Genomic DNA, 13,840 nt, shown 5'->3' on the forward strand with positions numbered 1-13,840 from the left:
CACGTGAAACTTGGCGGTGCTGTCAGTAGTCGCCATTTCCCAAAGGGAGAGCATCAGTACCAAGGTCATGGAGTTCTGTGCTCTTTGCCAGCATCTGAATAATGAATGACTTTATTTGAAATAAAGTTGGAGAGGCCATGTGTATGTGATTATAGACTTGGAAGGGCTAGGAAAGCAACCATCAGATAACCACTTCATAAGATTATAGATGTGAGTGTGGACCAAGGTTGGCAAAGAAATGACTGACTTTCCCCAGGTCACTTCTTGAGTTGGTGACAAAGCAGAGACTAGGACCCAGGTCTCCAAATTAATCCCAGTCTGATTCTCACCGATCATCTGTCTCATGTTGTTGACACTCTTCAGTGTAAGAAATTAACACAAATAATAACATCATGTATTTAAAAGGATGAGGAATGTCAAGAGCCCATTTATGTGACTCACTCTTATTGTCATTTCAATATTCTGTTCCAATAGACCCATGTAATGATATAGGCAATAGCCATATAAACTTACATTCATTTTTGTGTCATAATAACAACACAGAGAAGTAGTGTAGTATATCACAGCCATCGTATTTTGACACCCAAGGTCCTCTACAACGTTCCTCGATAATATAGTCACTTTTCCCTGTTCACATACCTTCTGCTCCAATTAAATGGAGTGCTCACTAACTCCATACATATTCCATTGCTTTCCCAGTCCACACTTTTGTTCCATCTCCTAGTCTTTGTATCTTGAAGACCTTCTCCTCTATCTCCACATGTCCAATTCCTGCCATCCTTGAAGGCGCAGTTCAAATGCTATATGATCCCAAAGCCATCCTTGCTTGCGGCCATCTGAAGTGACATTTTTTGTCTCTGATTTCCCATTTCATATTTTTTACACCTCTCTTGTAGCATTAGTCATTTCCTAATTTATATTTTTATATCTTTCTTCTTCATTTAGTAAGCTCTCAGAGACATCAATAAAATCAGAGTTAAACAATATTTCCATTAGAGTTTATTACAAACTGAGAACCCCCATGTCCACAGGACTTTTTGCTAGAGGTTCACCATGTGATCTTGATATCGTGCCCGTAGCTGAGTGGGCCAAGGTGGGGATCGGGTTCAACACCAGCCAGTTCCTAGGTTGACCAGGAACTATCCACTGGCAGGCGTGAGTAGAAGTGATGCACAGGAGCTGGTTCCTGCTGACTCTTAGGATCCAACTGTTCAATTTTCAGGATGTGATAAGCCAGGTAACATCATGTTGGTAGCTTGAAATCAATCACAAGGGGAGTATTTGCACCACGGAAATTGGCAAACACTACAAATCAGGGCTTCCCTGCCACCCCAACCCTCCACAGAGCCAGTAAGTAAACACTTACCAGCACCCCACCGATGCTAAGGCCAAATCCTCTCATTTGCAGTTTGAGTGTGAGACCTACGGAATGAGTCGGTGGTCCTTAACAGAAACAAAAGCAGAAGGACTCGGAAGACAAGGTCCTGAGCAGGAGACGTGAGACAGCAAAAGCTACGAGGTAGCAAAAGCCACAAAGCGGAGAGACAGAAATAGAAATAAGTTAATCAGTGATGGCAGGTCCAGTATAAGCAGAGGCAGAGAGTGATGAAGTTGTTATGATGACAAATTCCTGGAGTAGGAAAAAAACAGGTGCCTCCTCCTGGGGATGGTGACTAATCCTGTTTTCCTGGAGTTTTGCTGGATCCCAGGTGACCTTTCCTAAACCCTGCTCTTCTGTGAGGCTGGCTCTGTGGTGACTCCTGTTCTCTTTCCTTTCCTTTTTCTCTTGAAAGATAAACTCTCATCACAGAGGACGTGACAGCCCAAGGAACAGAGTGAGCATGAGACTTTGCAGCTCATAAAGGACTTCCACGTCTGTCCTCACATTTAATCCTCACAATTCTAGTGGGCACATTGACCACCAGCTGTCCTTGGCACCAACCAGGCAAGGAAGCTGAGGCCCAGAGATTCTGCAGGAGTGGCCCAAAGACACGAAGCTAGGATAAGGCAGAGCGAGATACGAACCCAGGTCCTCTGGCACCAGGATCAGGAGCCCTGTCCACCTTGGGCCCACGTGATCTATAAGGGTCGTGTGACATGTGCAATGCTTTGAAAAAAGACAAGAGGAAGGACAAGTGAGAGAGAAGATGGAGAAAGAGAAATAGAAAATGTGACAAAGTGCAGATGTCATATATAGATAATATGGTATACAGGCATATACACACAAACATCTGTGTATATGTAATGGCACGTAGATTAGATTTCATGTATATTATGTGGCATCAAACACACCTGGGTCCTAATCTCAGCTTCCTACTCATTGTTTGTGAGAACTCGAGCAAGTCCTTTATTTGCTCATCCATAAAGTGCACATGAACTTCTCGGTCTACTTTATAAGATTCTGGTAAGGCTTGAAGAGAAAATGTATACAAGCCACTTGGCACAAAGCTTGCCACAGAGTAAATATTTGCCATACTTGATGTATAGTTGCTATTATTTTAAGCAAAATAATAAAAACAATGAATAACTATAATAATTTTAATTAATATGACTAGCCTAAGAAACACTGACTGCTAATGAAAGCACTGCAATACATAAATCAGTGGTATTTTATACACGCGCAGTCTACTCCACACACACACATATACACACACAAAATTGGGAACACACAAGGCTTAAAATTAAACATCTTTAAATAAAACATAAAGCAAAAACAGCTGCTGCTGGAACTTGGTCCCTAGGCAGATTTGATTTTTGAAAATGACAAAGAGGCCAAATTGTGTTTCGATTTCTGGACTGCGTGAGACTCAGGAAACGTGATTGCTTCTCCGCACTGACAGCCTGCTTCAGGCTGATGCTTAAACAAAGGATACTGCATACTGGACACATAGCTCCCTGGGAACCTCGGCCAGCAGGGAATTCTGCAGTCACATCACTAAACAGCGTCGCTGAATTTCCTTCCATTTTCTGAAACCACAGCCACCACAAACGAGGCACCCTAATGGGTACCATAAATGTGAAAAGAGCGAATTCATTAGACTGATATAGGATAACACTCCTTGCAATTGGCAGAGAAATCACCTATATTTCCTGAGACCTCCATATGTGGCCTTATCACTTCCTAATAGAGCCTCTGCTAATAGATCACGGACCAAGACCAATTCCACCTGGGAGTGAGTTTCTCATCTCGTATCCTAGAAATTAGACCCAGAATGTCTGTCAGAGATATTTTTGAATATAATTCAAATACAGTGGTTTTTAAACAGAAGTTTAAAGTTAGTAAAATGTTACCTGAAGAAAACACACAATGCAGAAGCGAAAAGAAAACCCACCACCAAACAATAACACCCTAACACAATTACTGCCTTTTGCATATATGCTTTCCAGCCTTTTACGCATATTTTTCACATGGTTGCTTTTATAGAGGGAAGTCAGAGAATCCACATGATTTTGCAATAGGAATTTTGGGGAACTGGGCTGGCATTCTGGGAGGTGTAGTGAAACAGTGGGAGGTGATTTGAAGTGTGACCATTCTGCCCCACCCACCTGCCAGGGTACCAGAACGTATCACTTAGAGGAGATTCATTTCTTTAAGGAAAGGATTATGGATCCAGGTGCTTCCCTCCTGTATGAGTGGGAATATCCCAGGAATGAAAACGAGAAACAGCTCCTTTGTGATAGCCCCAGCTTACCTGTCCTGCCTTCTCAGATCACTTGCTCCCTCATACCCAGTGTTCCTGGCACAGTGAACCCATTACAGGTTTCTGACCACGTCCTGAAGTGTTCACTCTCAATGTATCTCTCCTCCAGTTTATGGCTAACTCTTTTGCACCATTCAGGCCTCATATTGCATGCCCCTCCATTAGGAAGCCTTTGCTAAACTTGACCCAACCCACCACCTAGGATCTAGGGGGGATTCAGAACACTGCAGCCACTCATGGTCCCCAAGCACCTTTTAACTTTGGTTTGCACCTCAATCTCTGTCCCAAGGGGAAGACATGAAATCACATCCAGAAGGGAAGTTAAGGACCAGGGACCTGGCTATGCCGCCACCCACAGCGTGCAGGGGGCCAGAGTGCTATATGAGCGGCAAGAGCTCGGGCCCAAGACTGAAGGGTGAGCAGTGGGGTTCAGGGGCAAAGTCACCCTGGAAACTGCAGATGTGTCCATTAGGGTGCTCTTATCCCAGAGCCCCCCCATGGGCTTTCAGGAGAAAAAGGAATCTTCAACAATTGGGAGGAAGATAGTCATGATCAAATGGCCTGAGGCTCAGAGAGGAGATGCACCAACATCAGTTCTCACTGTCAGGCATGATTCCAGGGACCAGTGAGAGGAGGAGGTGGCTGCATACCCTGGTTCGTGCTCTCAGAGGTGCTTCAAGGCCCTGAACGGTCAGGATGCAAGGGGAAGACATGAAGCTATGGACAAGAACAGTGATCAGCGCTGCAGATCACGTCCCTGTGTTCAGAGAAAGAGACCAGAGAGAACACAGGGATATGGTCTGCAGGGCTGAAGCTGTCTGGGGGTGGGGTGGAGAAGATTAGAAGTGCCCCATGCAGTTCTCAAGGGTAGAATTTCTCTAGACCCCACAATAGTTTATCTGTATACTTGTGTGACCTCCCCTAATAGCACCCAAAACAAGAGCTGGTAGATGGAGCATGCTGGGTAAATATTTGTTGGATGGATAGATGGATGGATGGATGGATGGATGGATGGATGGATGGATGGATGGATGGATGAGTGAATTGCTACAAAAGAATTACTTAGAAATAATTGTGTATTAGAAAATAATACAAAAGCAGTATCACTCAGAGAGCCATTGCCTCGGCCAGAAGTCTGGAAGGACAGATCCAAAAGCTAAGAGAGAAGCAGCTTGCAAGGGCACACAGTGTGGCCTCCCTGGCTGTGATTCTGTTCGTCAGCTGCACCTGCTTTTTGACTACGTGCCATTTTAGGGAATTCTCAGGGTAGGGTCTCGGCATCCACACATACAAATGAAGAGTGCTGTAGAATTTTAGAATCCCAAAGGACTTGACTCCTGAAGGAAGGTTTTGCAGTCCCCAAACTATTCCAACAGTTCAGATATCCTTACATGAAATTTGCCTTGATTAAATTAAGTTCAGTTGGGCTAAACATGGTGGTAATCACACAAAATGCAAATGGGTTAAGTTCCTGGGCTAAAGAACAGAGTCTGAGTTTTTTTGTTTTTGATTATTTTTTTTAAATACAGCTTCATGTATCATAATAAACATCAAGAAAAATGAAAAACGAAAGATTAGAAAATGATATGACATGAGTTGACAAAAAGAGAAGCAGATGGCAATATGTATTAATGTCCGGTAACCTAGTTTAACGAGAAAATTGCCTCTTTGCTCATGACCGGGATTGTACCAACACGATGAGGTGTTAAGATAGGTCATCGCTTCCTGACCAGCTAGTCTCATTGGCATTTAAGGATTTGATTTGCCTAAATAAAAGTTAAATAAGTTGATACATATAACACTACCACTTAATAAAAATAAATTAATAAATATAGATTAATAAAAAGTAAATATACTCAATATGTTCGGTGAATAAAATCCTTGAAGACGTATGACCACAGTAAATATAATAAAAGGGGAGGTGGTCTCCAGAGACAAGCATGGGGTCCCCAGCCCAGCCCAAAGTTCTCAAAGGGCAGCACTGAGGCTCGCAGAGTTTCTGGAATCCGCCCACAGACGTGCCACCGAGCCATTTGACTCCAACACTCCTGCTCTGTTACACTCTATCACTTCTGACCTACGGAATGAAAAGGCTGCTGCAAAAGGCTCAGTAGCTAATGACCTTGCAGCCTTGCTACTTAGCCCACACCATACCAGCTTGGCCCCCCACAGACAGTGGTACAGGTCCCCTTTCCTAAGTCTGTAGTGAAGCAACAGACATCCCTCAAGTGCCATTTGGGTCTGAAGGATGGAAACTCAAGCAGGGTTTCTATACTGCAGTTTGGAGGCAGAATTCCCTCTTTGGAGAAACTCCGTCTTTGCTCTTAAGGCAACTGGTCACCATAGTCTAACCAAGTTGACTCATACAATTAACCATCACAGCCACAATTCTACCAACATCCAGAAGCTCCTGAAGCAGAAGGAAAAAGTTTTCTTGGCTTAGAAGGTGTGAACTTCATTGACCTCCTTTCCAGGCTCTGGCAAGGGGGTAATAATACATTACAGGTGAGAGAAGTGCCAGTTTTTAAAATGCCGACTCTGTACAAACCAACCACAAATGGCCTCCTAACTGGGTGATGAACACGAGCAAGGCAGGGCTCCTCAGGCACCACCTTCTCAGCACATTCCTGCACCCCAGGTACAACCCACTTGCCCATGCACCCAGTGTCTTGAGGGGAGTAGGGAAGACCTAACCACACACAATCAAAGGAATTCTTTTATCACTAGATGGGACCCTTGCCCCAACTTGCTATGCCTAGCTGGGCTGAGTCAAATGCATTGCCTTGCCAGGTTGTCATAAATGTCTTCCCAGCCCCAAGCCACGTGTCTTTTCTGCTTAGCTACATTTTGTGTGGTATGGGAAAGCACTCACACACCCCTTCCCTCTGTGGGCCAAAGGGAAGTGCCCAAATGGGCTGTGGGAACTCCTGGCTTGGGTGTCCACATCTCTGTGGCCTGGCACTGGAGACTTTGCTGGTTAGACTCATGGACTCAATCATACGCAAGCCCAAGAAATGAAGCCTTTTGCTTTTACTGTTTTATTTACTTATTGTATTTTTTTTAAATAAAAAAATCTGTTGTACTCCCCAGATGTGAATGAAGCATGTTCCTGCTTTGGAGGTTGCCTGTGCCCCCACAATAGAATTGGCAGCAGGCTCAGTGCAAGCTACCTTATTCGTGGGGCCCTCACCTAGAAAGCAGGAAGGACAGCACCTACCTGCAAAGTCCCACATAAGATACTGGATCCTAAGTGCTTGACACCAGTGTGCACTGAACAAAGTCCCTTTCCTCTTCCTTATTATCTATGTAATGTTCTTGTTGCGACTGAATCCCCATGTGTTGTCCCATTGGACCACATGACAACCCCTTGACACAGGCACTGAGATTCCCCAACTGGCCACATGGAAACTGGGAGTCCATTTGCCATTCTCCCAGCTTTGGGGTGAACGGAGGGAGGACCCACTTTATTCCCAAATTCATCCATTAGCACACCCAGGTCTTTTGTTTGACAGATCAGGACAAACGGGTATCTGAGAAAATAACAACCACCCAGGACAGGCCAGTATAGCAAGGCCTGGGGGCACAAAGAGGGCACAGAAGGGGAAGAAGGAGGGGTGTTCAGGCTCCGATGGGTGTGTGGGAAGCTGCAGGGAGAAGGAGGGAAGCTCTGAGCCAATGGGCAGAGCAGGAGAAAGGCAAGGCCGCCTTGCACATGCTGAACCAACCCTCTGAGGTTCTGTGAATGCTTGTGGGAGACGGGCCGTCATCAGGTGAGAGACGCTGTGTTGGGAGAAAGGCAGCTCCACCCCCACTTCCATGTGGACGCCACCATCTCTGGCCTGAAATACTATGACAGCCTTTCAACTGGTTTCCCTGCTTCCGACCTTGAGCCCTGTAGCCTAGCTCCACACAGCGCCAGAGAGAGCCCATAATGGCATGAGTCAGCGTACGTCATTCCTTTGCTCAGAACCCTGCAGTGGCTCCCATTTCAGAGCAAAACCGAAGCCCTCACAACGTCCTTGCCAGGAACCCTGTGGTTCACTATGATCTGCCACCAACCCTGCACTCTCCCACCACTCCCCGTGGGCTCACTCTGCTCCAGCCAAACCAGCCACCTTGCCCATCCACATATACACCAGGACCATGGCCGTGTCTGAGGACCTTTGCGTTGGCGGCTTACCCACATGGAACGTTCTTCCCCCAGAGATCTGCTTGGTTAACTGCATTGTTCACATCTCATACTGAACCTTGCTCAAATCTCAGATTCTCAGTGAGGCCTACCCTGCACGTTGTATTTCGTACTGCAAGTTACTCCCAGCCTCCATACTCTCAATGTCCCTTCCCTACTCCTCGTTCCTGTCTGTGTTCTTTTTAAACTTTATTTACTCTTTATCATCTGTATGACATCACTGGAATTTCAGCCTCACAAAGGCAGCAATCTTTGTTTTGTTCATGGCTATATTCTAAGGTCTGAGAGTAGTCCCTGACAAATAGTGGGTACTTCATAAACATTTGTTGAATGAATGAATGAATGAATGAATGAATGAATGAATATGGACCTTGGAGCCAGACAGACTCAGGGCTTGAGTTTACCTCCACGCTGCCCCTGTGGGCAGGTATATTAAACTTTCTCAGGCTCAGTTTCCTCATCTGTAAGATGGGAGTCATCGTATATACCTCATAAGATTGTCATGGGGATTAACTAAGAGAACTTTATAAGTGCCTGGCATAAAATAGGCTTTCAGTAGACATTAATTTTCTTTAAATATTTTCCGAGATAGCACTACTAGAGTATCTAAAAAGAGAGGCTACTTATTTTGATATTCTGAGCTGAAAGAATCAATCAACATTTGTGAACACCAACTCTGCCAGGCCCCATGCTGGGCCAGCAAAACAGCCAGGAAACTATCTGGGCCCTCAAGGAGCAGAGTCCTTGAAAGAAGCAGATCCAACAGTGTAAGTGTGAAATGTTCTATTAGAAGCATTCAGAAGGGGTCCCAGGAGGGAGAAAGCAGCAGAAATTAACTTTTTAAAAACTTCTTGTTTTGAAACAACTTTTGACGTACAAGAAATTGACACATAATGTAGGGTTCCTGGGTACCCTTCCCAATGGTAAGATTTTAATAACCACAGTACATCATCAAAACCAAAACCAAGAGATTGACATTGGTCCGTTTAAACCACAGATCTTATTCAGATTTCATCAGTTTTTATGTGAATTCTCTGTGTGTGTGTGTGTGTGATACTGTGGGATGTTATCACTGATACAGAGATTAACTGTTAAAGAAAACCAGGAAGGAGCTTACAATGGTAGCATGATATCTTGTTTGTTTTCTGATGCTCTGGATTTAATATTTCTGTTTAAAAGACAGTATAAGGAAGCACAGGAAAGCTAAGTGACTTGCCTAGGTGACATAGTTTCTAAGTGGCAGAGCTGGTGCCTACAGTTTTCTTGACCCTCAGCATGTGTTCATGTGAAAAACCTCAAGGTCAGACGTTGGGTACAATAGCATTGGAAAGAGTACCAGCGCTTTGTTTTCAGACTAAACTTGCTGCAGACAAGTATGCTGCTATAGAACTGCTGTTTTGCAAGTAACAAATCATTATTTTCTTTGATTTTGCCCCAATAACTGAGCTTTGGAATAACTTTTACAAAATGCAGGGAAAACAACCCTGATATTTCAGTACTTCCTGGGGGGCTGGGGGGAAGCATGCCCCAGGAATCCCCTACTCTCCTTATACTTTCCAGGCAGAGTCATCTCTTGGGCTGTCAGCTGGAATCCTGCAGGGCAAAGAAAGCAAAAAGGTTTAAAAAGCTGGGGCCATGGAGAGAGGCTTAAACAGCCTGGGAGGGATCCTGCAGAAAGAAAGTGACAGTTGTCACTCTGAAGCTCTTTTTTGTTGCACAGTCTAGATGAAAGCAGCGGGGTCTGAACCTCAGCCAAGGGACAAAGGGCTTTTTTGGCTAAGAGGAGTAATTGTGGTCAGGATGGGCCAAAACAGGAGGGAAGTATTTTGTGTGGTAACAGGGCCTACCAAATGTCAGAATGGGTGTCTGCAGAATGTAATTTAATTCTGCAAGTGTTTTCTAAGCACCTGCTTTGTTCCAGGCACGCTCACATGATGAAGAGATAACCCCATCCCACACTAGTAGAGAAGTCATTCCTTCTGGTCACTGATTCATTTAGTCTCTTACTCCTTTGACCGTATAATTTAGTAATTAAGAACAGAGCCTTGAAATAAGAGAAACGGGTTCATTGACTCATTTAAGAAATATTGGTTTGGTGTCTCCTAAGTGCTCAGCAGTGCTCAAGCCACCAGCAAAACAAAGGTACACAAACAGAGCTCCCTTACCCTCAAGCACATTGATTAGTTGGGGGCTGAGGGAGGGAGAGACAATGAATAATAAACAGATAAATTACATGGTATTCTACTGTAGAAGCTGGTAAGTACTGTGGGCAAAGGAAACATAGAATAGGTAAGGGACTTGGGAGAATGGGGCAGGGGAGTTTAGAATGCAGTGTTAAATAAGGTTGCCAAGGTAGATCTTGTTGAGAAGGTGGCATGTGAGCAGAGACCGGAAGCAGGTAAGAGAATGGGTGGCCCTGTGGATTTGGGGTTGGGGAGGGGAAGAATGCAGGTGGGAGAACAGCTACAGACAAGGTCCTGATGGGCCACACCTGCTCTGTGCAGTAAGGAAGGCCACGCCCTTTACAGGAATCGTCTCCAGACCCTTCACTTAGATCACTATCCTTCACTTAGGCACAGATATAGAGCCGTAAAATCTTTTCTTCAAATGAAGTTGTAATCAGAAGCCTAATGTATCCCGTAGAATAGGTCTGGATCTGGCTGGCTGAGTGGGGGTGGGAGGGAAAAGGGAGGTGTCTATTCTCACCCACAGTCTGACCACTGTCACATCCAAGGTGAACTAGGAGGCACTCCCTGTTCATCGTTGGGATTCCTAAGGGCACAGTTTGAAAAGCAGGCCTCTAACTCATCTCTCAGGGTCCTTCCAGCTCTGTGATTCCAGTAGTCTATAGATGGATGTTCAAAGTTTAAATATACTCAGATCAAAAGTGAACAGAGTAATAAAAATAACCATCTTTAGCAAGGAGACCATGCCAAATAAACTTTATAAATTGGGTAAATTAATACTTGGGTTGAAAACCTCAACATTGTTTTGAATCATGCATGCGAAGTTAATGTAAAGTAAAATTCAATTCTTATTGTGGCAGATACTTTTAACCTCAAACATTAGAGAGATAGCATTTCCACATCCCTGGCTTTCCCTCATGATCAGTTAAGGGGAAAGTTCCTCTTTCTCTTAATATTACAGCAACCCCTGAAAAAGATTCAACTTCAATCACTTTTTTTTAATAAAATTTCTCTAAGAAAGAATTTTCTCTACCCGGCCTTCCTCTTCTTTCTCCCGACTTGGATGCCTGTGCATTTTGGACTGAATGTGTCTTCCCCAAATCATATGTTGAAGTCCCACCATCCAATGTGACGGTGTTTGGAGCCTTTGGGGGGGTAATTAGATCATGAGAATGGAGCCCTCATGAATGATATTAGTGCCCTTATGAGAAGAGATACCACAGAGCTCTCCCCACCCCACCCCCAGAGGCAAAGCGAGAAGACAAGCCATCTGCAACCCAAGGAGAGAGCTCTCACCGGAAACCAAATCGATCGGCATCTTGCTCATAGATTTCTGACCTCCAGAACTGTGAGATAATAAATGTTTGTTGTTTAAGTCACCGGTTCTAGAGTATTTTGTAAGGGCAGCCCGAGCTCAGTAAGGCCACGTGTCTCCAGTCCCATTAGCTTACTAATCAATCTCTGACTTTCCCATTCAAATGGTCCTTGTAAATCTACCTCTTAGAAGAAACATTGCTGATTTAACTGATGCTCTCAACACTGGTCCAAAAACAAGAACCACCTGTTGGTCAACATCAACAGTCTATCCCATGCAAATATTCTATTACTCATGTTCAAAACAAAATTAACCATTTCCTCTTCTTTACTCATCGTCCCTTCTGCACTTCCATTAATGGCATCATCATCCTCCCAGTCACCTTCACTAACAAACCTAAGACTCTATTTTTACATTTCTGTTTCTCTGCTCCACCAATCTAATCAATTGATTATCTATTTTTCCACTCTCCAAAATATATTTTGCATTTATCCCATTTCCACCACTATTTTCTAGCTCAAATCCTGGTGCGCTCTCTCCTAGACTCTTATGCTAGTCTTCCAGTTCTCTTCCTTGGCTTTAGTTACTCTCTTTTCAAGATCAAGTGTCTTTTACAAGACTTCCAGATAAAGGTGCCTTTAATTCTCACTATTCCCCTTTATACACTCTGCACACAGGTTTAAAGGAGGTATTCACTCTCCCCTGAACACTGTCCTCACTTTCTTCTGGCTTCTTTTACCTGCAATACCTCCCGGCTTTGCTACATTTTCAAGTTCTTCAAGGCCCAGACAAAACCCTTCTCTCTGATGATATCTCTTCTGGTCCCCCACTCCCTCTGCTCAACATTTTAACTGGACCTTTATAATGGCCTAATTTTGACAGTGTTTTAAATTGTACCTGCCTACAGTTCATGTCTAAGGTTAGTACCTTCAGCATTTAGCATATTCTGTTTGTTAGGATGATACTAGCTGTTTTAACAAATAAACCCCCAAATTTTGGAGGCTGAACACAATTAAAGACCACTTCTTTCTCAGGTAAGAATCCAATGTAGATATTCCTGCTTGGTAGATAACTTTCTTCCACATGGTGATTCAGAGGCCCAGGCTCTTTCCATCTTGTTGTTCTGTTATTTCCTAAGATCTCAGAGTCCTTTGCTTCTAGCTGGTAGAAAGGAAAAGGGAGGGGTGAAGAGCTACACTGCCTAATCACCTTTACCTGGACATGTATCACTTATATTCACATTACACTGAGAGAACCAGGGACTGGGCCCAACGGGGAGGGAGATGAACTCCTTGGCTCAGTAGTTCCTCCCCAGATGTACCTCTATAAAAGGAAGAGTGGAAATTTTGGGTGGAGACTTGGTCTTCTCTACCACACTCTGGCATACAGGGGGCACTTCACATCAAAAGTATGTAGGTGAAAATGATAATATTTAAAATGCTCACTACTTATTTATTACCTATAATGGGTCTTTTTGTATTAGGAATGATGTATTTATTTTTACCAACACAAGGAGCAACACTGCAATATAAAAAATAATTATTATTTTGAAATGGGGAACCTTTGTTTCAGAGCTATTAAGAAATAATAATAACAGCAACACTTTTTGAGCAGAGATTTTGAAATGGACTAAGGACTTCACATACAAGATTATCCAAGGTCATCAGTTGTTGATTCAAAAGCCCATGTTCCCATTCATTACTAGTTCAATCTCTTCTTCATGTTCCATAGCTAAAATGCACATGATAGTAGAAGTCGACATTTACGGAGTGCTTCCTGTTTGCCAGACTCAATTCTATGCATTTAACATGTACTAACATATTCTATTACTTAACCTATATATATAACACACACACATATACAAAATATACAATACATACATACATATATATAGTACATGTGTTTATGTACATATATAGACTACAACACATATAGACATACATATATATATACATCTATAGATACATATATGGGTACCATAATATATATGATATATATGTACATGCATATATGTGTGTGTATACTATATGATACCATTTTTGATGAAATTAACATTTATACTTATAAAAGTAGTCTACTTATTTTTTAATTTTTATGTTTCAATTCCTGTTGACATACAATATTGTATTAGTTTCAGGTGTATAAAACAACACAGTGATTAGAGATTTATATATCTCACAAAGTGATCACCACCATTAGTTTATTATCCATCTGACACCGTATATAGTTATTACAATATGAGTGACTATATTCCCTATGCTGTACTTTTACATCCCCATGACTTTTTTTCTCAATTACAGTTGACATTCAATATTATATTAGTTCCAGGCACACAGTATAGTGGTTAGACATTACATACTTTATGAAGTGATTCCCCCCCCAAGTCTAGGAACCACCTGACACTATGCATGTCCTTTATACAGATGAGGACGCAGAAGCACAGAGGGGC

At 43.2% G+C, this 13,840-nt stretch overlaps 1 long non-coding RNA gene across 2 annotated transcripts; it reads right to left on the bottom strand.

Annotated features, from left to right (window-relative positions):
• Positions 1-551: 551 nt before the first annotated feature.
• On the bottom strand, positions 552-13,252 carry LOC109452130 (uncharacterized). 2 transcript variants are annotated; one of them, XR_002138098.2, is made up of 3 exons: positions 2,026-13,252; positions 1,367-1,512; positions 552-1,255 (listed from the first exon to the last, which is right to left on the bottom strand). It is a non-coding gene; the product is annotated as an uncharacterized LOC109452130 (long non-coding RNA). The 2 variants fall into 2 exon arrangements; XR_012492685.1 differs by having other exon boundaries at positions 1,367-13,252.
• Positions 13,253-13,840: the final 588 nt, after the last annotated feature.

The sequence above is a fragment of the Rhinolophus sinicus genome, linkage group LG02, assembly GCF_036562045.2.
Source record: "Rhinolophus sinicus isolate RSC01 linkage group LG02, ASM3656204v1, whole genome shotgun sequence".
Lineage (NCBI taxonomy): Eukaryota > Metazoa > Chordata > Mammalia > Chiroptera > Rhinolophidae > Rhinolophus > Rhinolophus sinicus.